This window comes from Mus caroli, unplaced genomic scaffold, assembly GCF_978045245.1.
Source record: "Mus caroli unplaced genomic scaffold, Mus_caroli_1 scaffold_19, whole genome shotgun sequence".
Taxonomy (NCBI): Eukaryota; Metazoa; Chordata; class Mammalia; order Rodentia; family Muridae; genus Mus; species Mus caroli.
Window position 1 is genome coordinate 42185150 of NW_028227274.1, and position 24911 is coordinate 42210060.

At 39.6% G+C, this 24911-nt stretch overlaps 1 protein-coding gene across 1 annotated transcript in view; it reads right to left on the reverse strand.

Annotated features, from left to right (window-relative positions):
* Positions 1 to 24911, reverse strand: part of LOC110285129 (serine protease inhibitor Kazal-type 11) — a 103780-nt gene that overhangs the window by 16348 nt on the left and 62521 nt on the right. Inside the window, exons 4-5 of the mRNA XM_085833598.1 lie at positions 20214 to 20259; positions 18955 to 19119 (exon numbers count right to left, since the gene is read on the reverse strand). The gene's annotated coding sequence lies outside the window, so the exon portion shown is untranslated. The remainder of the gene's footprint in view (positions 1 to 18954; positions 19120 to 20213; positions 20260 to 24911) is intronic.

Sequence of the window (24911 nt, forward strand, 5' to 3'; positions counted from 1 at the left end):
AATGTTTCGTATTTAAAATAGAGTGACTTATTCTAGAAAAGAAGAAAACTGAAACCAATAAAAAATCCATTTCAATGTAGGTTAAACATCACTTTTTATGAAACCAGACACAGATAAAAAAAAACCACAAATAAATCATTCAGCTTTATGACATAGTACAAAACAATGGAAATTTTTATCTGAGTAATAGATGAAGCTGAAGAATGATAACCTAATTATGAAATTACAGTCACTTATTTACATTGCCTTAGAATATCAGACTTATATGAAGCTTAAGTAGCATTGTAGTATGTTAATATTTATATTTAATACTTAATATGAATCATTTTATCCAGAGAAATTTTTATACCAAACATCATTATCTGACAGTTGTTATGCTGTCTTTTTATGTTTAAAAGCTAAATTGTATGGGGTTTATAATATATGTATCTGTGTGCTTCAATGAAGAAGAACCAATTTGTTCTTCTTCTGATTTTTTCTCTGACATATGTTAATTCATGTCACTTCTGCATTGAAAAGTTTAATAACAGATGGTTTAATATTAAGTCTTCCAAATTAATGTGGAAACTTTCAGAAGCTGATGAAAAAAATCCTGTTTCTGATAACACAAATACAACATACCTAAAATACAACCACTTTCACTAATGAAAACACAAGAGTCCATTTCTAAATTTCTTTACATTTTTTATTATAGGTAATAGTTTTTATATTGATTTATTAGCAGTAGTCTACTGAATTGGCTTCCGAAGTATTAATCAATTAATTTAATTGATTTTATGAAATGATAGCAGTAGACTAACCCACTATAATTCTGTAAGCTCAAGTATTATATACTGTAAGTTCAAAGTACTGTTGTAGTTTTATTCTGTTGTTATTTATTGCAAATATCATCATAAGAAACAACCAAGAAAAAGAAAAGATTTATTTCAGTTTAAAGGTCAAAGGTCTATCATTGGGAGAAGTCAGGTCAAGAAACCAAGCAGGAGCTGGGTGTTGTGGCGCACGCCTTTAATTCCAGCACCTGGGAGGCAGAGGCAGGCGAATTTCTGAGTTCGAGGCCAGCCTGGTCTACAGAGTGAGTTTCAGGACAGTCATTGCTACACAGAGAAACCCTGTCTCGAAAAAAAACCAAAAAAAAAAAAAAAAAAAAAAAAAAAAGAAACCAAGCAGGAACTTGAAGAAGAAATCAGAGCTGAATATTGCTTGCTGGCTTAATCACAGGCTCATTGTTTAGTTTACTTTCCTAAGACCTCTTGCCTAGGGAATTGTTACCCCTATGAAGGGCTCTGGCCTCCTACATCAATTAACAATCAAGACAATCTCTCCTGAGACATATTCATATACCAATCTGATTTGGGCAATTCCTCAATTGAGACTTTTTAATCAGGAGCTTTTAGGCTGTGTCAGGTTGACATATTAAGCTAGCTAAGATAGGTGTTAAGTGTAATTTCCACACTTGAGCAAAAATAGTTAAGTATAGAATTCTGAAATGTATTGCAATTGTCTCTAAAATTAAAGAAAGGTCTGCTTTTTCTTGTCTACTTGTTGACAAACCTAAGCTTTTAAGTCCAAAGTAGTCTCAGGAACTTCCTTACAAACTCCTTTTCTGCTCCATCACTGACAATCACATCCCCCCCTTTTATTACTTAGTGCATGTTTAAATATCATGCTTGTAATGCTAGTAAAATCACACATATATTCTCTTTCATTTGACTCCTTTCACATTTTTCTCCTCTCTCAAATGCTTCCTTTCATAAACATTTGTGTTCATTTAGTATCAAATTGGACTTTTCTTTGAGGAAAATATACGACAATTTCTGTTCTTTTTCTCTTTTTAGTTAAGCAGATCCCAAGTCTGAGTCAATTTGAACATATAGAATGTTTGGACAAAGGACTCTTTTTATGGGTGGGGAGTAGGAGAGGCCCTGCTACATATGTAGAGGGTGGCAGAAACCCTCTCCACCAAATACTGATCATGATTTTCCATGAAAAAGTATCTATATAATCCACAATCAATTGAAAATGGTAGTTCAAATATTTATTTTTTTCTTCTAACTTCTTTGTTTATAGAAAAAATTGAATATAGATATAATATTTGTACTAAAGAATAATGGTTTCATGGTACTTCATACAATTAAGTGGAATGTTCTCAACCAGGGTCTTAAATTCCTAATCAACAAGTGAAGTCTTCTATGAATCTTAATGTGGAATCAAGAATATGAAGAATCTCTCCAATGTGAGCCTGTAATTGATGTATTTATTTTCACTTATCTGATGGTGATGTGAAAATATGTTTTCTTAATTTTTTATATGAGCTCAAGTGTCAATTCTACTCATACATGTTCTAATTAATAAAATGTAAATATTTTCAACATTTTTAAGGATCCCTTTTGTGTGAGCTGTTGACTAAGTTATATGGATATTTTGACAATTATAATTGAGACATTTTCAATGATAAATATGTAATATAATACTTAAATGTTCATCAAGAAGATGGTAGGCACCTTATCTATCATTAATCTGAACTTACAGTAAGATATTTGGAAACTTCCTAGAAAGTATCTCAGGGTTAACTATTGGAATTTAGTGTAAGAAATCATAGGCAATATGGAACATATGTCTCCAATCCAATACATTGCATTTTCCAAAGACACTGGAACATCTCCAAAGCTTAAAGAAAACAAATTACATTTTGTTTCTGTATCGTGAATCTGTTCTTGTTAAAGAAGCATCAATTTGTATAGATGGAATCAGCTATACTATACTAAGGAAAGCAGAGTAACATGTGGCAACAACACCTACTCTCTCTCTCTAACAAGAACAGGTTTTCTTAGGTTGCCAAATGAAATTGGATCTACTGGAAGAAACATATATAGGAAGAGAGAATCTGACCTAAGGAAATTACTCTATTAGATTGAGCAGTGGGCAAGCCTCTGGAGCATTTTCTTGAAAAACAAGATTGAGGTGGTAAGGCTAAGTGTATTGGAAGCAGTGTCTTCTGGTCCAATGGGTTAGGGAAATATCTATATCAAAATCACTGACCACGAGGCGCAGGGTCGGCTGACACTCACCAGCTACCCACAACACCCGCCACAGGATCTTAAGACTTCTGGTGAGTGGAGCACAGCTTCTGCTCCAATCCAATTGCGCGCGGGACCTGAGACTGCATTAGTTAGGGAAGCAGAAACCTGCCGGAGTAGGGCCACAGGCCACTTCCGGCCGGATCAGCGCCGGGGTTGCTGGAGCACAGGGTTGCCTGACACCCACCAGCTACCCACGACCCCCACCGCAGGATTTTGGGACTGCTGGTGAGTGGAACACAGCTTCTGCTCCAGTCCAATCACGCGGGACCTGAGACTGCTCTGGTTGGGGAGAGAGAAATCCGGCCTACATAGGGCCACAAGCCTCTTCCGGTCAGAAAAGCACCGGGGCAGCTGGGGCGCAGGGTCGGCTGACACTCGCCAGCTACCCACAACACCCTCCACAGGATCTTAAGACTTCTGGTGAGTGGAACACAGCTTCTGCTCCAATCCAATTGCGCGCGGGACCTGAGACTGCATTAGTTAGGGAAGCAGAAACCTGCCGGAGTAGGGCCACAGGCCACTTCCGGCCGGATCAGCGCCGGGGTTGCTGGAGCGCAGGGGTACCTGACACCCGCCAGCTACCCACGCCCCCGCCGCAGGATTTTGGGACTGCTGGTAAGTGGAACACAGCTTCTGCTCCAGTCCAATCACGCAGGACCTGAGACTGCTCTGGTTGGGGGGAGAGAAATCCGGCCTACATAGGGCCACAAGACTCTTCCGGTCAGAAAAGCACCTGGGCAGCTGGGACACAGGGTCGGCTGACACTCGCCAGCTACCCACAACACCCGCCACAGGATCTTAAGACTTCTGGTGAGTGGAACACAGCTTCTGCTCCAATCCAATTGCGCGCGGGACCAGAGACTGCATTAGTTAGGGAAGCAGAAAACCGGCCTGAGTAGGACCACAGGCCTCTTCCGGCTGGACCAGCACCGGGGTACCGTCAGCTACCCACGACCCCCGCCGCAGGATTTTGAGACTGCTGGTGAGTGGAACACAGCTTCTGCTCCAATCTTTAAACAGTGACAACGATAACAACTAACCCCAGAAATTACCAGATGGCGAAAGGTAAACGTAATAATCTTACTAACAGAAACCAAGACCACTCACCATCATCAGAACCCAGCACCCCAACTTCGCCCAGTCCAGGGCACCCCAACACACCGGAAAAGCTAGACACGGATCTAAAAGCATATCTCCTGATGATGGTAGAGGACTTCAAGAAGGACTTTAATAACACATTAAAGAAATACAGGAGAACACTGCTAAACAGGTAGAAGACATTAAAGAGGAAGCACAAAAATCCCTTAAAGAATTGCAGGAGAACACTGCTAAAGAGTTACAAATCCTTAAAGAAAAACAGGATAACATAATCAAACAGGGAAAAGTCCTTACAGAAAAACAGGAAAACACATCCAAACAGATGATGGAAATGAACAAAATCATACTAGACCTAAAAAGGGAAGTAGACACAATAAAGAAAACCCAAAATGAGGCAACACTGGAGATAGAAACCCTAGGAAAGAAATCTGGAACCATAGATACCTGCATCAGCAACAGAATACAAGAGATGGAAGAGAGAATCTCAGGTGCAGAAGATTCCATAGAGAACATCGGCACAACAATCAAGGAAAATGTAAAATGCAAAAAGATCCTAACTCAAAACATCCAAGAAATACAGGACAAAATGAGAAGACCAAACCTACGGATAATAGGAGTGGATGAGAATGAAGATTTTCAACTCAAAGGACCAGCAAACATCTTCAACAAAATTATAGAAGAAAACTTCCCAAATCTAAAGAAAGAGAAGCCTATGAACATACAAGAAGCCTACAGAACTCCAAATAGACTGGACCAGAAAAGAAATACCTCCCTACACATAATAATCAGAACAACAAATGCTCTAAATAAAGATAGAATACTAAAAGCAGTAAGAGAAAAAGGCCAAGTAACATATAAAGGCAAGCCTATCAGAATTACACCAGATTTTTCACCAGAGACTATGAAAGCCAGAAGATCCTGGACGGATGTTATACAGACACTAAAAGAACACAAATTACAGCCCAGGCTACTATACCCAGCCAAACTCTCAATTAACATAGATGGAGAAACCAAAGTATTCCACGACAAAACCAAATTCACGAATTATCTCTCCACGAATCCAGCCCTTCAAAGGATAATAACAGAAAAAAACCAATACAAGGACAGGAACCACGCCCTAGAAACAACAAGAAGGTAATCCCTCAACAAACCTAAAAGAAGACAGCCACAAGAACAAAATGCCAACTTTAACAACAAAAATAACAGGAAACAACAATTACTTTTCCTTAATATCTCTTAATATCAATGGACTCAACTCCCCGATAAAAAGACATAGACTAACAAACTGGCTACACAAACAAGACCCAACATTTTGCTGCTTACAGAAAACTCATCTCAGAGAAAAGGATAGACACTACCTCAGAATGAAAGGCTGGAAAACAATTTTCCAAGCAAATGGCAAGAAGAAACAAGCTGGAGTAGCCATTCTAATATCTGATAAGATTGACTTCCAACCCAAAGTCATTAAAAAAGACAGGGAGGGACACTTCATACTCATCAAAGGTAAAATCCTCCAAGAGGAACTATCAATCCTGAATATCTATGCTCCAAATACAAAGGCAGCCACATTCATTAAAGAAACTTTAGTAAATCTCAAAGCACACATTGCACCTCATACAATAATAGTGGGAGACTTCAACACACCTCTTTCACCAATGGACAGATCATGGAAACAGAAACTAAACAGGGACACAGAGAAACTAAGAGAAATTATGAATCAAATGGATCTGGCAGATATCTACAGAACATTCTATCCTAAAACAAAAGGATATACCTTCTTCTCAGCACCTCATGGTACCTTCTCCAAAATTGACCACATAATTGGTCACAAAACAGGCCTCAACAGATACAAAAATATTGAAATTGTCCCATGCATCCTATCAGATCACCATGGACTAAAGCTGATCTTCAATAACAAAATAAATAATAGAAAGCCAACCTTCACGTGGAAACTGAACAACACTCTTCTCAATGATACCTTGGTCAAGGAAGGAATAAAGAAAGAAATTAAGGACTTTTTAGAGTTCAATGAAAATGAAGCCACAACATACCCAAACTTATGGGACGCAATGAAAGCATTTCTAAGAGGAAAACTCATAGCTCTGAGTGCCTCCAAAAGGAAACTAGAGAGAGCACACATTAGCAGCTTGACAACACACCTAAAAGCACTAGAACAAAAGGAAGCAAATTCACCCAAGAGGAGTAGACAGCAGGAAATAATCAAACTCAGGGGTGAAATCAACCAAGTGGAAACAAGAAAAACTATTCAAAGAATCAACCAATCAAGGAGCTGGTTCTTTGAGAAAATCAACAAGATAGATAAACCCTTAGCCAGACTCACTAAAGGGCACAGGGAAAGCATCCTAATTAACAGAATCAGAAATGAAAAAGGAGACATAACAACAGATCTTGAAGACATCCAAAACACCATCAGATCCTTCTACCAAAGGCTATACTCAACAAAACTGGAGAACCTGGATGAAATGGAGGAGTTCCTAGACAGATACCAGGTACCAAAGTTGAATCAAGATCAGGTCAATGATCTAAACAGCCCTATATCCCCCAAAGAAATAGAAGCAGTCATTAATAGTCTCCCAACTAAAAAAAGCCCAGGACCAGATGGGTTTAGTGCAGAGTTCTATCAGACCTTCAAAGAAGATCTAACCCCAGTTCTTCACAAACTATTCCACAAAATAGAAACAGAAGGTACTCTACCCAACTCATTCTATGAAGCCACAATTACTCTGATACCTAAACCACAAAAAGACCCAACAAAGATAGAAAACTTCAGACCAATATCCCTTATGAATATTGATGCAAAAATCCTCAATAAAGTTCTTGCTAACCGAATCCAAGAACACATCAAAACAATCATCCATCCTGACCAAGTAGGTTTCATCCCAGGGATGCAGGGATGGTTCAATATACGGAAATCCATCAACGTAATCCAGTATATAAACAAACTCAAAGACAAAAACCACATGGTCATCTCGTTAGATGCGGAAAAAGCATTTGACAAGATCCAACACCCATTCATGATAAAAGTCTTGGAAAGATCAGGAATTCAAGGCCCATACCTAAACATGATGAAAGCAATCTACAGCAAACCAGTAGCCAACATCAAAGTTAAATGGTGAGAAGCTTGAAGCAATCCCTCTAAAATCAGGGACTAGACAAGGCTGTCCACTTTCTCCATACCTATTCAACATTGTACTTGAAGTCCTAGCCAGAGCAATTCGACAACAAAAGGAGATCAAAGGGATACAAATTGGAAAAGATGAAGTCAAAATATCACTTTTTGCAGATGATATGATAGTATATATAAGTGACCCTAAAAATTCCACCAGAGAACTCCTAAGCCTGATAAACAGCTTCGGTGAAGTAGCTGGATATAAAATTAACTCAAACAAATCAATGGCCTTTCTCTACACAAAGAATAAACAGGCTGAGAAAGAAATTAGGGAAACAACACCCTTCTCAATAGTCACAAATAATATAAAATATCTTGGCGTGACTCTAACTAAGGAAGTGAAAGATCTGTATAATAAAAACTTCAAGTCTCTGAAGAAAGAAATTCTAGAAGATCTCAGAAGATGGAAAGATCTCCCATGCTCATGGATTGGCAGGATCAACATTTAAAAATGGCTATCTTGCCAAAAGCAATCTACAGATTCAATGCAATCCCCATCAAAATTCCAAATCAATTCTTCAACGAATTAGAAAGCGCAATCTGCAAATTCATCTGGAATAACAAAAAACCTAGGATAGCAAAAACTCTTCTCATGGTGGAATCACCATGCCGGACCTAAAGCTCTACTACAGAGCAATTGTGATAAAAACTGCATGGTACTGGTATAGTGACAGACAAATAGACCAATGGAATAGAATTGAAGACCCAGAAATGAACCCACACACCTATGGTCACTTGATCTTCGACAAGGGAGCTAAAAACATCCAGTGGAAGAAAGACAGCATTTTCAACAAATGGTGCTGGCACAACTGGTTGTTAACATGTAGAAGAATGCGAATCGATCCATTCCTATCTCCTTGTACTAAGGTCAAGTCTAAGTGGATCAAGGAACTTCACATAAAACCAGAGACACTGAAACTTATAGAGGAGAAAGTGGGGAAAAGCCTTGAAGATATGGGCACAGGGGAAAAATTCCTGAATAGAACAGTAATGGCTTGTGCTGTAAGATCGAGAATTGACAAGTGGGACCTCATGAAACTACAAAGCTTCTGCAAGGCTAAAGACACCATCAATAAGACAAAAAAACCACCAACAGATTGGGAAAGGATCTTCACCTATCCTAAATCAGATAAGGGACTAAAATCCAATATATATAAAGAACTCAAGAAGGTGGACTCCAGAAAGTCAAATAACCCCATTAAAAAATGGGGCTCAGAACTGAACAAAGAATTCTCACCTGAGGAATACCGAATGGCAGAGAAACACCTGAAAAAATGTTCAACATCCTTAATCATCAGGGAAATGCAAATCAAAACAACCCTGAGATTCCACCTCACACCAGTCAGAATGGCTAAGATCAAAAATTCAGGTGACAGCAGATGCTGGCGAGGATGTGGAGAAAGAGGAACACTCCTCCATTGTTGGTGGGATTGCAAGCTTGTACAACCACTCTGGAAATCAGTCTGGCGGTTCCTCAGAAAATTGGACATAGTACTACCGGAGGATCCAGCAATACCTCTCCTGGGCATATATCCAGAAGATGTCCCAACCGGTAAAAAGGACACATGCTCCACTATGTTCATAGCAGCCCTATTTATAATAGCCAGAAGCTGGAAAGAACCCAGATGTCCCTCAACAGAGGAATGGATACAGAAATTATGGTACATATACACAATGGAGTACTACTCAGCTATTAAAAAGAATGAATTCATGAAATTCCTAGCCAAATGGATGGACCTGGAGGGCATCATCTTGAGTGAAGTAACACAATCACAAAATAACTCACACAATATGTATTCACTGATAAGTGGATATTAGCCCAAAACTTAGGATACCCAAGATATAAGATACAATTTGCTAAACGCATGAAACTCAAGAAGAATGAAGACCAAAGTGTGGACACTGTGCACCTTCTTAGAATTGGGAACAAAACACCCAGGGAAGGAGTTACAGAGACAAAGTTCGTAGCTGTGATGAAAGGATGGACCATTTAGAGACTGCCATATCCAGGGATCCATCCCATAATCAGCTTCTAAACGCTGACACCATTGCATACACTAGCAAGATTTTGCTGAAAGGACCCAAATATAGCTGTCTCTTGTGAGACTATGCCGGGGCCTAGCAAACACAGGAGTGGATGTTCACAGTCAGCTATTGGATGTATCACAGGGCTCCCAATGGAGAAGCTAGAGAAAGTACCCAAGGAGCTAAAGGGATCTGCAACCCTATTGTTGGAACAACATGATGTACTAACCAGAACCCCGGAGCTCTTGTCTCTAGCTGCATATGTATCGAAAGATGGCCTAGTCGGCCATCAATGGAAAGAGAGGCCCATTGGACTTGCAAACTTTATATGCCCCAATATAGGGGAATGCCAGGGCCAAAAGAATGGGAATGGGTGGGTAGGGAAGTGGGGGGCGCTATGGGGGACTTTTGGGATAGCATTGGAAATGTAATTGAGGAAAATGTAATAAAAATATTAAAAATCAAAAAAAAAAAAAAAGAAAAAGAAATACACAGTTAACCATTGTAAAAAAAAAAAAAAATCACTGACCACCAAATTAGGATCTTGGAAAAATAAAATTTACGTGGATGCTTCAAATGTCAGATAGCAATAGGAACCCTGAGGGAAACAACTATGGACAGTACCTAGGTAGTTAACCTTCTTATATACAGAGGTAGGAAATGACCCAAAGGAAGAGAAGACATACAGCATGGAAGTCTTTGATTACCTATGATGCCCAAGGTAAGGCCAATGCCTTTTTTTCCCTCTTAACAATTACACCTTCTATGTCCTCTTTTATAATAAGACTTAAATATTTTTATAACATTTTATAAATATTTTATAAACATTTTTATAACATTTTATAAATATTTTATAACTCATAACAAATGAGTTAGCTAAATGTATTGATAAGAGAAAATAACAATGTCCCAAGACTGTTACTATTGTTACCAGTCTTTTAGCATAAACAGCCTAGGCTCTGAACATTTTTCAAGCAATTGAAAGACTAGAAGAGTAAAGCACAAAAATTACAAAAAACAAAAACAATTCAGTCTTATCACATTGATGAAAGGTTTAAATGAAGGCATCTTGTCAACCTCAAACCTATCTATGAGATGGTGATATAAAGGTTAGATTTCAAAAGAGGCAAGAGGCATGCAAAACATAGAGGTAAGGTTCATGTCCCTACCATCATTGCCTCCATTTGGCTCTGGGATAACTCACTCAGGATATTTTCTAGTTCTATCCATTTGCCTACAAAATTAATGATGTCCTTGTTTTTAATAACTGAATAGTACTTCATTATATAAATGAAACAAATATTCGGTATCCATTTTTCAGTAGAGGGACAACTGGGTTGTTTCCAGTTTTTAGCTATTAAGAATTAAGCTGCTATGAAGTAGTAAATCAAGTGTCCTGGTGATATGTCTGATCATCTTTTGATATATGCTTGATCTACAGGTGGAACTATTTCTAGTTTTCTGAGAAACCACCAGATTGATTTCTGGAGTGGTTGTACAAGTTTGCAATCCTACCAGTAGTGGAGGAATATTCCCCTTTCTCTACCTCCTTGCCAGCATCCGGTTTCGCGTGAGTTTTTAATCTTAGCCATTCTGATTGGTTTAAGGTAGTATCTCAGGGTCGTTTGGATTTTCATTTCCCTGGTAACTAAGGAACTTGAGCATCTCTTTAAGCGCTAGGAGAATGAATGGAAATCTCTGTCTTTCAGGGGTGCAGTGGGGGTTCGGGGGGGAATCTTTAGGAATTCCCAGAGATCTGGGAAAACGAGTCAATGATAGTCATCTCACCATCAGGAGTCCATGATGGTAACTTTAGCCAAGATTCCTAACAGTGGGGTCATGGAAGCTGAAACAGCTACCTCCTATATCCAGGATGGAACTTGAGTGAAAGGATAAGGATACCAACCCAGCCACAAAACTTTCAACCCGAAAGTTTGTCCAGTCTAAAAGAAATGCAGGAACAAAAATGGAACAGAGACTGAAGGCATGGCCAACTAATAACTGCTCCAACTTGAGACCCATCCCATGGGCAAGCACTAATCCTTGACAGTACCAATGATACTCCATTATGCTTGCAGACAGGAGTCTAGCATAACTGTCCTCTGAGAGACTCTACCCAGCACCTGACTGAAACAGATGTAGATACCCATAGCTAAAGACTGGACTGAGGTTGTGACTCTTAGGGAAGAGTTGAGGGAAGGATTGAAGGCCCTGAAGGGGATGGGAACCCCACAGTGGGACAAACAGAGTCAACTAACAAGATCTTCTGGGAATTCTGAGACTGAGACATCAACCAAAGGACACACAGGGGCTGGAATGAGAATCCCCTCCCCCGTATGTAGAAGACATGCAAATCAGTCTACATGTGGACCCACACACAACTGGAGAAGAGGCTCTCCCTAAAGCAGTAGCCTGACTATGGTATCTGAGGCCTTTTCTGGTCTCAGTGGGGGAGGATCTACCTTAACAGGTAGAGGATTGACAGGCCAGGGCCCAGGACCCAGGACCCCACACTTTTAGAAGAGAAGGGGAAGGTAAATGAGGGAGGATCTCTGTAAAGGAAGTACTGAGAGGGAGCAGTATTTGTTAAATAAATAAATAAGCAAATAAATACACAAATATATAAATAAATGAAAAGAGAACATAGACACTTAATGAGGGAAAGTTAAATTTAAATCAGTTTTAAAAAGTAGAAGATTCTTACAAAATAATGGGGCAAGATGAGAAGAAAGATAAAATAACTAAGGTGTATCAGAATAAAGTTTGTTAAAAGATAAAAAATTTTAAAAACTGTGTTCATGATTTAGATTTGGAACTATTACAATTTATTCAAAAATCTTAGGTCAGATTGAGGAGTGACAAATCCCAGTTGATACATTTACAACATAAGCCTTGTACCTAATGCTTAGGGAACACTGCAGAAGAGGGAGCCAAACAGTGCAAGATGAAGAGCACCATGATGTTTTTTTTCTGAGACACAGTATTCTGCACATGACAGAGAAGTTGCACAAACAAAAACCCAACAATACGGTCACCTAACGAAGCAATGCACAGTGATAAGGCCAGTTGACTGACCAACGTGGAGAGGAGATGTATCAGAAGGTTCTACTACCAAACGAAGAACTGTAAGAAATAACTGGCTTTCTGGTTAGCCTTAAACACAGACACATATGAGCAACCAACATGAAATGGACTCATCAGGTTGAATTGATTTCCCTTCGTTATAAATCTATGCTTGGTAGATTTTGCCTTCACAGTATATAAGTGTCCAGTAAAAGAAATTATCATGAACCTTGACTGGTTGGTCCAATTCCTCTCTTTTGTCTTCTTTCCCTAATTTTCTCATGCATTTTATCTAGGCTATGGAAGCTTTTTATTGAAGTTTTTACTTACTTTCATGTGTTTTTCATTTCCACCATCATATTCGGTTTGGTTATTTTCAATATTGCTATCTTTATTTCTTTTTCTTTTCTTTTTTGGATTATATATGCATTTTAAAAATATTGTTCTCTCACACAATACATATGTAACACAGTTTCCACTCCCTCTACTCCCCTGAATCTCCTGTAGCCAGATCACTCCTGCTCCATTTCTCTAAAGAGACACAGACCTCTTGGGGATATCAATCAAATATGGTATAATAAGATACAATAAAACTAGATTAAAAACCATCACATCAGAATAAGAGGAAGAGTTACCAAAAAGAGGAAAAAAAGTCAGAGGCATTCCCACTCTCATGGGAAAGACTCCTTCTAAACACCAATCTAAACACCCATAGCATATATACAGAGGACCTGTCTGAGACTCATGCATACTCTGTGATTGTGGAATCATCTCTGTAAGCCCCTGTGAGCCCCAGTGAGTTGATTCTATGGACCATGTTCTTTGGTGTCCTTTACCCCTCTAGCTCCTACAATTCTTCTAACCCTTCTTCTGCAGGGTTTCCCAAAGTTCCAAGAGGAGGAACCTGATCGAGGTGTTTAATTTGGGTTCTCTCCAACTACTGGTTTTCTGAGTCTCTGCATCCACTCCCATTAACTGCTGGAGAATGCCTCTATTATGGTGACTGTGGTAGGAACCTATCCCTGAGCATAGTAGAATGTCATTAGGAATCATATTATTGAATTTTGGTTGTTTTTGATATCCTAGTTCTCTATCCATCTTTGGTCATGGTCTTCCTCTCAAGTATAGGTCTTATGTTAGGGCAGTCATTGGTTTGCAACTCTCAAAAGTTCTGCAACTCTATTGCCCCAGCACATCTTGCAGCAAGATGGGTTGTAGGTTGAAGACTTTGTATCTGGGTTGTTGTATCAGTTCCACCAGTGGAAAGTTTCTGGTTACAGAAGATGAGAATGATTTAGGCTCCATCTCCTCCACTACTAGGAGTCCTCCATGGGATCGTCCTCATAGAATCCTGGGAGTTTCTACTGCACATAGTTTCTATATTGCATCCCAGATGCCTTCCAATCCCAGTTGTCTCTCTATACTCTCCATCAATCCCCTCACTTTATTCCCTCCTGTACTCATTCACACCAGCCCCCAGTCAACCCACAAAATATATTACATTCTCTTACTCAGCAAGATCCAGGCACCTCTTTATTTACCTTCCTGTTGTTTAGACTTTTTAGGTCCATGGACTGTAGTATGTTTGCCATTTACTTAACAGCCAATGACTATTTATAAGTGAGTACAAGCAATGTTCGTCTTTCCATGTCTGGGTTACCTCACGCAGATTGATTTTTTTCTAGATCCATTCATTTGCCTGAAAATTCCATAATACCATTCTTTTTAACAGCTGAATAATACTCCATTTTGAAAATGTACCACATTTTCTTTATCCATTCTTTGTTCGAGGGATATCTAGGCTATTTCCAACTTCTGACTACTACAAATAAAGCTGCTATGACCATATTTGAGCAAGTGTTCTTGTGATAGGATGGAGTGTCTTTTGGATATACACCTGAGAGTGGTATAGCTGGGTCTTATGGTAAATCAATTCTCAATTTTCTGAGGAACCAGCATATATATCTGTAGGGGTTGTTATGAGTTTGCACTCCCACCAGCAATGGTGGAGTGTTTCCCTGGCTCCACATCCTAACTACATGAGCTGTAACTTGTGTTTGTGATCTTAGCCACTCTGATAGGTGAAGGATGGAGTCTCAAAGTCATTTTGATTTGCATTACCCCCGTAGCTAAGGGTGGCTAACATTCTATACGTGCTTCTCAGCCATTTGCAATTGCTATTGACAATTTCTGTTTAGATCTGTGTTCCATTTTCTAATTGGATTATTAAGGAATGTCTAGTTTCTTGAGTTCTTCATATATTTTCGATATTGCCCTTCTCTCAGACACAGAGTTGGTGGAAATCTTTACTTATTCTTCAGGCTGCCGTTTTGTCAGTCTGCTTTGCCTTATGGAAGCTTTCAGTTTCACAACGTCCTATTTATTAATTGTGAATTTCAATGTCTGCATTAATGTATTCTCTTCAGGAAGGTGTGTCTTATGCCAAAGTGCTCAAGACTGTCTACACCACTGTACTGGCTAATTTTGTGTCAACTTGACACAAACTGGAGTTATCACAGAGAAAGGAGCTTCCTTTGGGGAAGTGCCTCCAGAAGATCCAGTTGGGGAAGTGCCTCCACAAGATCCAGCTGTAAGGCATTTTCTCAATTAGTGATCAAGGAGGGGAGGTCTCCTTGTGGGTGGTGCCATCTCTGGGCTGGTAGACTTGGTTCTATAAGAGAGCAGGCTGAGCAAGCCAGGGGAGGCAAGCCAGTAAAGAACATCCCTCCATGGCCTCTACATCAGCTCCTGCTTCCTGACCTACTTAAGTTCCAGTCCTGACTTCCTTTGGGGATGAACAGCAGTATGGAAGTATAAGCTGAATAAACCCTTTCCTCCCCAACTTGCTTCTTGGTCATGATGTTTGTGCAGGAATAGAAACCCTGACTAAGACAACCACTTTCTCTTCCTTCAGGTTCACTGTACCTGGTTTATGTTAAGGTTTTTGATCCAGTTAATCTTGAGTTTTGTTCAGGGTGATAAAGATGGCTCTATTAGAATTCTTTTAAATGCATATATCCAGTTATACCAGCACTATTCCAGCACATTGTGTATTTTTGGCTTCTTCAGGTATCTGTAGGTGTGTAGGTTTTTGATTCTGGGTATTTTATTCAATTTCATTGATTATCATGTCTGCTTTATGCTACTACCTGCAGTTTCTTTTTTTTTTTTTTTTCAGCTCTGTAGTAGAGCTTGAAATCATGGATGGTGATATATCCAGATGTTCTTTCATTATTCAAGATTGCTTTAGCTGTATTTAGTTCTTTGTTTTTACATATGAAGTTAAGTAATATCCTTTCAATAAACATATAAATATTTCATTTTGATTTTTAAAAGTTATGCCATATTTATATGAATTACATGATAAATATGAAACAAAACTCGCATTTCATTACTTGTACAATTTCATTTTTCACTGTATCAATAACTTAATACCAAACTTTAAAATATTAAAAAATTAAAAATAATTAAAATTGACACTTTGGGTAAAGCCCGAGAAGTAATGACAACATAACTAAAAAGAGGGAATATAAGGGATTATGGGTAGAGTATGCTTAACAGGTAATATATACCTTAAGTAAATTGTCCATACACAATACAGCACCATATATAAAGAGTATACATACTGAAAACATTTAAAATTTTAACATTGAGCCCTTCTGATTAGTGCCAGCACTGGGTCACCTGGGCCAGGAGTTGGAGGTCACCCCCAAGGTCCTTAAAGGACAGCTTCTGAGGCACACCCTGTTTCAGGCTCCAGACATCTGGGCACCTTCCCTGCCAGAGGACAGGTGTCCTCCCTGCCTGGGAGGGCTTTGCTGGAGCACCTGGGGAAGCCATCTTGGTTCCCAGATCCCTCCAAGACTAGTCTGCGCAGGTGAGAGTGTGGATTACAGAGGCTAAGAGCTTCTGGGACAGGCCCTGTTTCAGGCCTTCATCTTCTGCCAAGAGGCAGGTCTGAAAGCCAGATATCTGTGCACCTTCCCTGCAAGAGGAGAGCTTGCCTGCAGAGAATGCTCAGACCACTGAAACTCAGGAGAGAACTAGTCTCCCAGTTCTGCTGATAGAGGCTAACAGAATCACGAGAGGAACAAGCTCTAACCAGAGACAACTATAACAACTAACTCCAGAGAGTACCAGATGGCGAAAGGCAAACATAAGAATCTTACTAACAGAAACCAAGACCACTCACCATCATCAGAACACAGCACTCCCACCTCACCCAGTCCTGGGCACCCCAACACTCTCAAAAACTTAGACATGGATTTAAAGGCATATCTCATGATGATGGTAGAAGACATTAAGAAAGACTTTAATAACTCACTTAAAGAAATACAGGAGAACACTGCTAAAGTGTTACAAGTCCTTAAAGAAAAACAGGAAAACACAGGGATCTGGGATCCAAGATGGCTCCCCCAGATGCTGTGGCAAAGCCCTCCCGGGCAGGGCGGACACCTCTCCTCTGGCAGGGAAGGTGCCCAGATGTCTGGAGCCCGAAACATGGTCTGCCTCAGAAACTCTGTGGCTTCCACCTGTCCCAGAAGCTATTGGCTTCTGTAGTCAACACTCTCACCTGTGCAAACTAGTCTAGGCGGGATCTGGGAACCAAGATGGCTCCCCCAGATGCTGTGGCAAAGCCCTCCCAGGTGGGGCAGACACCTCTCCTCTGGCAGGGAAGGTGCCCGGATGTCTCACATTGATGGATTTCTGTATGGCTATATGTTACTGCCCTTTATCTATTGTAGCTTTTAATATTCTTTCTTTATTCTGTACATTTAGTATTTTGATTATAATATGGTGGAAGGAATTTCCTTTTTTTTCCACTGTAAGCTCCTAGCAGAGGATGCAGGGCAGAGCTTGCCACTGCTGGGTCTGCCCAGAATAATGGCTAGCAGGTAAGGAATTGGGGTAGACATCTTAGCTGGTGGTTGCTGATGGCTGCAGGTTTCTGCAATTGTGGTTAGAAGTGTGGACTAGAAGATGGAATTTGGGGCTTGAGGAGCTCACCTGGTTGTCACCTTCTTTCTAAACTTAATCTAAGACCTACAGTAATTTAGGCTGCTACATCAAGGCAGCCTCCAGGAGCCACCTGTTTAATCTTTCTCAGTTTAACATCTTTTTGTGATTCACAAACAACAAAGATATCAACTAGAGAGGCTACCATTATGGAGTAGCAAGTTATCAGCCAGGTTTGATAGAAATGGATGGAACTCTCTTATGTTAATTACTAATAGTAACAACAGAAAATACAAACCTTGTAAGACTAATTCTGGTTGTAAACTCGACTAGGCACAGAGATGCCAAACTAGTTGGTAAATCACACCTGTAAGTGTCCAGAAAAGGACACAATGGTCAGTGAACTGAGTGCTGATTCCTATCCTGAAAGAGGACAGTGCCATAAGCTTTTCTGGAAGTGCTGGTAGAGTGAAAAAGCAGAAGCAAATATGATCTCTCTCTCTCTCTCTCTCTCTCTCTCTCTCTCTCTCTCTCTCTCTCTCTCTCTCTCTCTCCCTCCCTCCCTCCCTCCCTCCCTCCTCCCTCCCTCCCTCCTCCTTCCCTCTCCCTCCCCTCCCCTCCCATCTCTCTCCTCTCTGGCAGGTGTATTTTCTTCTGTTGGGATCCTAGAACATCATATTGCCTTTCAATGGACATTTGCCGCAACAGCAAGCTAGGAGGACTTCAGGATTTCTGCTTGATTGGGTTGCAGCTTTGGCTGGTCTGTCTCTCTGAGCTACCTGATTTTTTGAGCTAAGCAAGGTCTGATTCCCCTGTCTCTCTACTTTGCAGATGACTACTGTGAAATTTTTCAGTCACTGTGATAAATCTAATAAAGTGTCTCTGATATTATTATGCATTCCGTTGTGAAGCCCTGGCTTATCTATAGAGTCCCATCAGAAACCTGTTGGCTAAGAGTACCAAAAGTTCAGCATGCACTCCTCCTGTGAACCATCCTTTCACCTCCTAAACCCACAATTTTTTTTCTGAATTATGCAAGGATCTTAAAGTCAAATTATACTAAATGCTGATTTTCTTTTTAATTGTTTCAAATGACATTTATACTATGCCAAAAATGTTAAATTTTTGTGTAAACATTTCCCACAGTAAGATGATTTTTGAAGAGAATAAATGTCAGATTTTCTACTTAAATCACATTTTATTACTAGAACATCATATTTAAAATACCACTAAATTTCATCTACCATTTTTTTCATTTTACCTAAATATGGAGTTAATATCCAGTGAGATTCTTTTTATAAAGTCTAAGTTATCATTTATTTTCAAAAACCTACTTTTTTGGAAAAAAAACAATCACTAAATGTTGGAGAATTTACGTTCATTAAAGCACAATAATTTCACCAGTAGATTTAAGTTCACAGGGAGCAATGGCAAACTCATTTCTGTTTTCCCTCTTATGTTTGGCACTAGACACAGAGCCTAAAATATCATTATCTTAACATATCATTACACACATTCTTAACATATTATTATATTTACCACATTTGCCTCTTCAGAATGTTTATACTGGAGGGCTAGTAAGAAGGCACAGAGGGCAAAGGGTTGTACCACCAAGCCTGATGATCTGACATCCAGAATGTGTAATCACAGGATGCAAGCAAAGAACTGACTCAAACAAACTGTCCTCTGAGCTCCATACATAGGCTGTGATGCAAATACACACACAGGCATAATAAATAAACAGCATGCAATAGAAACTACATAATACATTTATCATTGTTCAATATATTTATATGCCATATGTGAAATTTTTAAAGATATATTTAATTCAATACATTGTAAAATAATATTTTACTAATTAATATTCTATTTTCTTGAGATATTAGAGATGATAAAGTAAATAGCCTCCAGGCTCATTGTTATTTACAAGTAAAAATAGTAGTTGAAAATAACATTCCTGTTATTTGATAATCTAAAAGTAACAAGTTATATTTCCAACAGTCCAGGAACATTTCCATTAACACATTCAAAGTTTAAATTGTTACTAATGAACAGAGACTGGACCTTGAAACTGTCAATAAACCAAGTATAACCAGGAGTGTTTACTAAGCCAATTAATTAAGGGAGCAACAGTTAAAGGCTGAGAAAGACTATTCTATTTATTCAATATACCACATTGGGAAGGACAAAGATCTAGGAAACTCCCCTTTTTCCTAAAATAAAGATAAGTTTTAAATAAAAGGAGCGAAATCCATAATTGATGGGTGTGTTCAAGAAGTACGAGAGACAGATGCCATGGTCAGCACAGCAAGGGAGCCTTTAGTGGAGAGGAGTAGGAAGAGAGCATGTGAGATTATCAAAGTTAGGGAATGAGAGCCAGATATCTCACACTTTCATCAGTTGCATACAGAACTTGAGAAGCCAAGCCAAATCTCAAAACCAGTTTTTTGGTAAGCATCCTTTTTATTTGGATCTCTATTTGTTTATAGAGATAAGGAAGTAGGGTTCTGTACAAGCTCCTGTTTTCTCTGCAGGAACATTCAAAGATAATGGAGGACATTTTTAGACAAGCCATTATTCTCTCCCCAGGAGTCAGAGACCAGAACTGAAGAAATGTGGACTGATTTCTCTAAACATAAACAATGTCTTGAAATGCCAGGCTTGTGATCTAACACTACAGTTGTAGACAGACCAGAGGAAAATGCTTTTACTGAATGTTCATAGTCCTTAGTTACAACATTTCGCTAAAACACTAACAAGAGGGCCAAAACAAACTTGAATATTGGGTACATACTTACATACTCTCAGGCCTTATGGTGAGATCTTCAATCCATCTGGTGTTTCCTGCAGGGTGAGACAAAAGGATCCAGGTTCATTCTTTTGCATGTAGCTTTAGCTCATTTGAGTGGCACCTTTTGTTAAAGATGCAATCTAGTCTCCACTGATTAAACCCATAACTGGTACCTTCGAAACCTACATAATAAATATTAGTATTTTCTGTCAAAGTGTAAAACTATTATTTAGGACAAGGAATTCAGATCATTTAATACCACCCCTTCCCTCCATCTTGAAAGAGTTCTATAAAAATCATTTTACCTACTTCACTCTGATAAATCTGAATGGAAAAGCTTTAATCCTTCCTACATTGGTAAAACTTCTATTCACACAAAGGCCCTCTGCCTTCTCCATACATGAATGACTTCATTAAGTCCTTCCCACTTTCCCTCACTTCCTTTGTAACCATTCTTTTAGAATTAACCAATTGAAAAAAAAAAAAAAGACTGGGAGCAACAACAGACAATGAGAGAAAAGACACAGTCACTGTAGAACCTAAGCAGGATGCTGCTTCCCACTACAGCCTACTGAGGCTATCAGATACCCCACAGGAGCTATCAAAATGGCAGCTCCTGTCAAAATGGTGGCACCACTATACCTCCTCAGACTGCAGCAGGGGCAGGAGCTGTCCACAGCGGTGCATCTTCTTTCCTACCTCAGGCTATGGCCTTCATGAAATACCACAGCAGAAGCCATCCCACAGGAGCTGTCCACAATGCCAGCACATTCTCTCCAGCCTTCCTAAACATCTCCATGGAGATGGCAGCTCAGACAAAGCCACCTGCACAAGGAAGGACTTACCATCCTAACCCATGGGCCCAATGTGGGAGAAAAAGGGGGTTAAAAAAAGGCTCCAATCCCTGAGCAGGAAAAAAAAAGCCACCAAGCTCAGGATTTGAAATCCCACCAATCTACAATCTTGAAATCTCTGCCCTGACAAGCTTAGCACCCCCTAAGAAACCCAATTTAAGCCCTGCCCTTTATTCAGTTCCCTGCTGTTGGCTCCTGGTTGCAGAGGCAGTCACTCCTGCATTTGTCCCTCCACTCCCTGGACCTTCCAATAAATCTTTTATGATATTTGCTGCCTAATATGATTGTCTCATTGGAAGAATCCAAGAAGCAATGAAGAAAAGAGAAAAAAGTAGAAATGTAGAGTGGGGTTGAGGTTCTCAGAGCTGTACGGTTCCTGAACTCCCATGTCTTTGGGTGTCCTTCCCTTGGGACATTGTTCCACCTTAGAGCTCTGTGATTCCTGGACTTTAGTGTCTGAGAATGACCTTCCCTTCGGACACTGTCCCACCTCTGAGCTGTGTGGTTCCTTAGTTCCCATGTTTCACAATGCTGTTCCATTGGGATAATTTCTCCCTCAGAGTTGTATGGTTTCTGGGCTTCCAACTCCCAGGAATCCTTTCCATCCAAGTAGAAACTTACAGTCATCAACTCAGGATAAAAACCTAACATAGTCCCTGCTCTAATGTTCTTGCTAAACCACTTTTGTGAGCATCAGACTTGTAGAGGACATACAGTGGTGATTGTTTGTTTAAACGCTGAGTGAACAGTAGCCTAAAACATATCTAAAGCACAAACCAGTATTTCCAATGATTTTTGTACATACACTTGGTGGTCCTGAAACAGAAAGGAGGATAGACTAACTACCTGGTTTCTTTGAAGGCCTGGAGAAGGCAAAGAGGGGGTGCAGTTTTCTAATCTAGAAATTCCCCTTCAGTTTCCTTTGACTAATCATTATGGCATAACCTCAGCAGTTGGGATAGTTTTGTTACTAACAACCTAAACAAAGAGGCTACCACTAACCTTGAGAACCTGAGTTTAGTTCCTGGAGCCCAAACTTTGGAAAAAGAGAAACAAATCTCAAAACCCATCTTCTCAAATGCACACACATTCCAATAGCCTCACCAAATGAAGAAAACCAAGAGGTGCTGCTGGACCTTGAGTTTATCTATAATGCAGTAATCCTGCTACATCATCTGATGGCTAATGCATGTACTCTTCCATCTCAGAGACAAAGTCTACTAAAGGGCATGGAGTATGTCTTAGTTAAGGTTTTACTGCTGTGAACAGATATTGTGACCAAGACAACTCTTATAAGAACAACAACAACTGGGGCTGGTTTACAGGTTCAGAGGTTCAGCCCATTATCATTAAGGCATGACAGCATCCTCGCAAACAAGGTGCAGGAGGAGCTGAGAGTTCTACATCTCCATCTGAAGGCTGCTAGCAGATTACTGACTTCCAGGCAGCTAGAGTGGGGGTCTTAAGCCCATGCCTACAGTGACACACCTACTCCAACAAGGCCACACCTCATAATAGTGCCACTCCCTGGGCCGAGCATATACAAACCATCACACAGTGTTGATCTAAAAGATGTTCAATTTGGATTCCTCTCCATGCTGATCTTGACACGTTGCATTTTTAATGGGAAGACCAAATCCCTGGACTTCACCAGTCACACACTCGGACATTCCTCAGGCAAAGCCTCAGTGACAGCACTCGCCTTTGTCTAGCACCCTAGTAAAAGATCTAAGAAAACTGGTTTTCAGTGGAAGCTATTCTACAATATATAGAAGATATTTTGACATGTAGTGCTATCATGAAAAGTATAGACCAAAATATTGCCACAGTCCTCAACTTTCTATTCTCTTGATGCTGCTGAGTCTTCCAGAAAAAGACCATGTAATTCAGAATTGTTTAGGGAACATTTTAACTCCTGGTATAGAACATTTCCCCTCCCCCACATCAATTTAGATCCATAATTAAAACAATTCTACCGAACAAAAAGGAACAACTTCAATCATTTTGGTGGATGGCTGAATCTTGTCTGTCTAAAAACCCAGATCAGATAAAGAATAAATCTCTCTGTGGGCTATCTCAGGTCCTAGGCCATGAGTCCCTGAACTGGGATAGCCATTTGAAACAAGCCACTCATTAAATACATCAGGTTCTTAAGACTGGCACAGAAAGTAAACGCACAATCCCCTGAAGCCCTGTCATTCATTTGTTTCAGAAAAACAAGGGCTTGACCTTAGTATATTAACCCATGAATAGACAGAATGGAGGATTTAGTATATTTTTTCAGAAAAACTACATATCAAATCATGAAGGTGGCCCTCTTGTTTAAGAACTGTAGCAGTATATGAGTTTGTACACTCACTGCAAAATAAAAATAAATCAATTCTTTAGGGTTTCTTTTCCCCTTTCTTCAGAAACGAGGCATTCACTGTTTCCTATTTGAAACACAGTGAATGATTTCAGCAATTTCTTTGAGTTTTGCCTTAATTAGCAAAACCTTCACCAGAAACATCTTTACCTTAGAGGACCCTTAATGGGTAAATAAGACATGGCACTCACTAAAACCTTATACCCAGGCTTTACATGTAACCTGTACAATGAAATGATCAAAAGTCAGTGGAGAGCAACTCAATTACCCAAACTGGCACAGTTTTTCTTCAGGTGATGTATTTAAGCAAAGGACTACTTGGGGTGGGGGTAAGTTGAGTTTATTTCCATTGCGGGACTAGCCATTCACAAGGATGCTACCTGTGACTCCCTGTTTTGTGTCAATGTGCACTTAATTATCCCCTTCTTAAATACTGTTAACCAGTAGTACTGGAAGCAAGATTTTTATACATCTCTCTCCAAATAGTTTTTTCCTTGCCATAAGATCACAGTAAATGCTACTCAAACCACTTTTTAACAATTCAATCTTTTAATGTATATCAAACCCACCCCCACCCCCAAAAAATGGCCTTCCAGGTACTTAGTCCTGCTGGGACTAGATGTCCCAGGTTGGGTTGGTATCCAAGTGGGGGCTTTCCCCCTCTGAGGAGAAAGGGAGGAGGTGATAAGGAGAGAGATTTCCAAGGGTGGGACTGGGGAGACGAGGGAGGGAAGGCTGGAATTGGGGTATTGTATGAATAAAAATATTACAGAAAAATGGCCTCCCAGTCTCTCCACAGTATGCATAGATCACAATTTGGTTTAAAAATGACTATTTCTATGGGACTATCCAAAACATAACATCTCTCCTCACCTCAGAACTTCCATAGAAATGTTTTATGACTATATATAGATACAGCAGCTGAACAACAATTACAAAACTACAAGACCCTGTAGACTTCTCCTCATATGGAATAATAGTATTATCTATCCTGCCCCATAGATGACAAGGCCAATATAGTACTGTGTCTACTTTCTAAATCTTCTAAGTAAAATTTCAAAACTATATTATATAGTCTTTATATAGATATTATATTACCAACATGAAATCTTTCCTCACCTTCCTATCAAAAAGAGAGAGATGACACCAGTACACCCAAATATTCTTTAGTGGACTACAAACTGAGCTTCCAGTATTAGAATGATCATGACTGAGCTTCAAGCTTTGTTCTACATGGAAGAGTTTTAAATTTAGAAATATTAATCAGAAATGTTGGTGTTATAGCAGGCACTAGTGAGGGACATTCGACTTGTGTTTGGGGTACAGCCAAGCCTTGACAGACTTGTACAAATGATCCTTCAGATGATTTTCAATAACATTTGTGTAACATGGCTCCAGACATGAGTAGGTCCCCAGAACTGACTCCATAATGGAAGCACTATCCAGGCTGTAAAACTTCGCACATAGACAACACTATCTAGTAAAA